Genomic DNA, 4,774 nt, shown 5'->3' on the forward strand with positions numbered 1-4,774 from the left:
CATTAATGACATAAAACCTGGTGCCATGTGTTTATAAAGCCTGGTTTTCCCCAAGGTTTTTAGTCCAATTCTGTCACCGCATGACATTTGGCGCCTTTGGCTTTCTTAGTTGGGGTTTTAAAAAAAACTCTGCTTAATATTTAGTAATATTATCAATTTGACTGCACTGATGAGAACAAAACTTGAACTGGATTAAGCTGAATAATGACACCATTGTCTTCGGTAGAGCTGCTTTATTGCGGAATCGAATTTGCTTCATACACTGTTAGACATTTCTGTAATTTGTACAGTTATTTACTATATATCACCCAGTATAATACTGTAAATTCTCTTTACAGTAAATAACTGTAATTCCCGTTGCATCATGGGTATTTTCTATGACGTCAAACACCAAATACAGTGATTTCCTGTATTTTTTAAAAAATAAAGTATAATACTGTATTTACCACAACGGCCTATTTGGCACAATTGGGATCGACAGGATTTGCTTGAGATTTATATTAGGAACCATCAGTGCAGCGTTGAAAGTTTCACCCGAGGAGAGAGCTCACGGTTCCAGAGAACATATGAGCTGTGTCCGGACACCCTGCGAAGATTTTTTCATCCCCCGTGAGAACGGCAAACAAGCAAGGTAAGTGTGATTTGTACTATCCGCGGTTGTCTGCACCCCAATTTTAGCTTGTCAGCATTGGTGCTAAAAACTGAGGTAAACCTAACGTTTTATGAATTTATTGAATTAGATTAGGAACCGGTGCAGCGTTGTAAGTTTTGCCCGAGGAGAGAACTCACAGTCCGGACAACATACTTTACATAACGTTAGGTTATCATTTGCTTAAACTTTGCTGTTAAAACTGAGGTAAACCTAACGTTTTATTTAAAAAAAATGAGTATATTGAATTAGATTAGGAACCAGTGCAGCCCGCGTCGTGTGTAACGTTACTGCCCGAGGAGAGAGCTCACGGCCCGGACAACATACTTTATAACGTTAGGTTATCATTTGCTTAAACTTTGCTGCTAAAAACTGAGGTAAACCTAACGTTTTCTTTAAAAAAAAATTAGTTTATTGAATTAGATTAAGAACCAGTGCAGCCAGCGTCGTGTGTAACGTTACTGCCCGAGGAGAGAGCTCACGGCCCGGACAACATACTTTACATAACGTTAGGTTATCATTTGCTTCAGCTTTGGTACTAAAACTGAGGTAACATAAACCTAACGTTTTATTTTTAAAAAGACTTAACGTTAGTGAGTTTATTGAATTAACTTTACCAATACAATGAAGATTTTGTTTATCGAGCATATTAAGCGTACATTAGGACGACGTTAGTTAGTAAATTAACGTTGGCCACTAGTTGCAAAAAATAATGTCGTTAACAAGCAAAGTTTACATTTGGATTGACATTATTTATTTAACATTTTAGATAAGAATACCAGGAGCCTGCCTGTGCTGTGCGACACTGGAACTCATACAACGGTAAGTAACGTTACTCCTCTTTGTTTCTCCACATATTACTGATAATTCAAAGTTTTTCTTGTATGTTTTAGTCGGGTCTGTTTAACTGAATCACAAAATTATTTAGTTTTTCCACCTCTTTTTAGCTGTAACTAGCCATGTACCATGTTTTTTTTCATAAATTATATTATACTAAAATAATCCAAAACTGTGTTTGTCCAGGACTGACAGATTATAATTTTATTTTCTGGAATTTAAGCAGTCCTGGACAATTTTTGGATGATTTTGGCAGATGAAATATAATTTATGAAAAAAACATGGCAAAACTTTAGAATAATGTTGCTCAAGTGCAAACCTGAATACATTTCTGAACACAAAAGAAGATGAAAAATGTTTGTAACCTAACAGATTGAGGCACCATTCACTTCTATAGTAATTTTTTCCTACTATGGAAGTGAATGGTGCCTCAAAATTATCTGGTTACAAACATTCTTTAAAAGGTTTAGAACTACAGGGCGAGTAAATGACAGAATTTACTTTTTTTTTTTTTGTGAACTATCCGTTTAATGACAGACCATTATTCTAAAGTGTTACCAAAAACATTTAAAGCAAAGGCACTAAGGGTGATGAAATTTAAAATATCTTTATTCTCTTAATTTTCTCTTGCTTTAAGTTTTTTTCGTGAGGAAAAACCCAGAGGTGGGAACAAGATGCACCACCTAAACCGGAGTGAGTCGGAAGACCAGGGAAGTTGTGAACAGGAAGACAACTGTAATCAACAACAGAGTGTCATCCTTCCTTCGCCACCTAATGGAGTTTGAATGGAAAAACTTGGACTAGGTGAGACACTTTTTTAATAGGATATGTAATGTACACAGACACTTACGCTGCATTCACACAGGGCGTCATGCCGGTTAGAAATTTTGTCTGACCTGACACAGCGCCGACGCCACGTGACAGTGACGTATGGCATCAAAGTACCGCGAGAGCGATTCGAGAGCAGTCGGCTAATACAGCCGGTGCAGTTTCTCTAGAGCGACTGCACAGACTTTGATGATGACACAGCTGTTCCACGATTGGCCAGATTTTCCGCATGACAGCGATCACATGTGTTTCGTGTTTATTCTAAAACCTTCAGTTCCTCTAATGTGCACAAATCTCTTTTTTATAACAGTTAAACCTCTTTTCATGTAGTTGCGATGTTATATTGTCATGTTTATCAAAATAAAACAGATGAAAAACGTAGACCCCCACTTCATTGATAGTTTAGGCTTGTATGTTAACTTTATTCTTGTACAAACACACGCTGTATTAATCAGTGCATAAAGTATTACATGACAAAAAATGTCTCTGAAACATCTGTGTATTGACAAATATTGCATTTATTTCACTTCAGCTGATAAAGTGTCCAAACACCGCGCGAGTGTCACTGCGGGAAGCAGAAAGTGTCCGACTTCACGTCTGTGTTTGCAGCTCCTCCCCGCCTGCACGTGGCTACTCTCGCCGATTGGTTGCATCCAGCCACAGCTGATGTCCAACACACCTTTCAACTTCTGCCGCTTGCAACGTGAGTAAAGCAACGCGACGGAACCCACAATTCAGTTCAGCAACGCATGACGTCAACCATTCAAAGTAAATGAGAAGCGTCCCGTGTGAATGCAGCATTAAGTTTGAGGATACCTTACTAAAGCTAATGCAGTATACATGTAATCCATCCTGCAATAAAAGATTACATTGTTGTTTTTGATTAAATAGTTTGTGAAATCATGTTGAGGTGATTCAGTAATATTACTTTTTTGGAGCATATAGTTTGGGCTGCTGCTACTATTATGTACTAACAGTTTTCTTTAGTTTTTTACTCAATATTAATTTTGTTAAGCTAAATAACAGACACCTCTCTAATATGCAATCAGGTTCAGCATCACTACAAAGTACATTCTTCAAAATATTCATTACATTGAATCACCAGCTAAAACAAAAACTGAACATTTCACATCTTCATGAAGGCATTGCAGGACTGGATTAGACTAGACAGCATACGTTGAGCTAGGTGCACCTCAAAGTGTTAACTGTCTATAAAATAGTATTTTACCATTATGATGAATTGTAATGGGATTATTATTTTTTATTAAATTCCAACAGTGTAAAAAGTTTGTGTATACTCAAATTGTATGACTAACTTCATATCATTCTTATCTAGAGGGACTTCTTGCCATAATGGAGCAGAATCCTGGTTCCTGTTTGAAATCATCCAATGTGGAAGATGGCACAGATCGGTACAGACATGAAACTTGTGTTTGTGTTGTGTTGTGTTGTGATAACTTGTTTCAGAATTAATTTGCTCTTTGTTTATATTTTATTCATGTATATGTGTATTTTGCACCAAAGGTACAGTATTCTTCAACCAACTATTTACAGTATTCTACCAACTATTTTCTGCAGAGTTTTTAAAATTGTAGCTCAAACAATAGTGTGTGGTGCTAGCAAGGTCATGGGTTCAATTCCCAGGGAAAGCAAGAACTGACAAAATGTAAAATGTGTATCTTGAATGCAATGCAAGTCGTCTGCCAAATGCATAAATGTAAATTTAAATAATAAGTGATATTGAATGCAATCTGATTACTTTTATACATGATTTTCTGAAAATAAGATTTGATTCGAGGATGTTTTAAAGTGAACTTTTTCCACACATTTAAATGTTTAAGTTAAAGCACTTAAAATGTTTTAAATAAAGAATTTTATATTTCATAATAATTGTCTGTTTGGATTACTTCTGTAGGATAGATTAATGTAAGAATTAATGTAATTCAGTAAGTATTAATGATTGAATAGGATTAGGATTAATGCACTGTTAACCAAGGTTTACAGTAACGGTACTGTATTACAAAATTACAGTAACATGTAGTTACTGTAAACTGAAATGCGGTTCTTGTACTGTAAATCTCAAATACAGTAACTTACTGGCAACAGTGTTGCCAGTAAGTTACTGTAAAATCTCTTATAAATGTCTAACAGTGTAATTGACAAATTTTGCAACATTCATGGACTGAATTAAATCAATACTGAACTGACTCGAGTTGGATAACGACACTATTGTCTTCTGTAGAACTTATAGCTGAATTTAACTGGTTTCATTGAGTCTTTATTACTGTGAAGCTGCTTTGAAACAATCTGTATTGTACAAAGCGCTTTATAAATAAAGGTGAAATGACAACTAAAGCCACCTTTTTTTATTGAAAACAAGCAGAAATGAGATTCGAGAGTGATTATCAATGAACTCCTTTTGGCAGTTTGGCAGTATCCATCCACTTTCATTCATGGAAA

The 4,774-nt window shown here is 35.7% G+C and overlaps 1 long non-coding RNA gene across 1 annotated transcript; it reads left to right on the forward strand.

Annotated features, from left to right (window-relative positions):
- The first annotated feature begins 377 nt into the window (after positions 1 to 377).
- On the forward strand, positions 378 to 4,198 carry LOC307117320. The gene is made up of 5 exons (XR_013815426.1): positions 378 to 631; positions 1,419 to 1,471; positions 2,124 to 2,290; positions 2,847 to 3,017; positions 3,651 to 4,198. It is a non-coding gene; the product is annotated as an uncharacterized lncRNA (long non-coding RNA).
- The last annotated feature ends 576 nt before the right edge of the window (positions 4,199 to 4,774 follow it).

Source organism: Gobio gobio, assembly GCF_949357685.1.
Source record: "Gobio gobio genome assembly, chromosome: 21".
In the NCBI taxonomy this organism is placed as follows: domain Eukaryota; kingdom Metazoa; phylum Chordata; class Actinopteri; order Cypriniformes; family Gobionidae; genus Gobio; species Gobio gobio.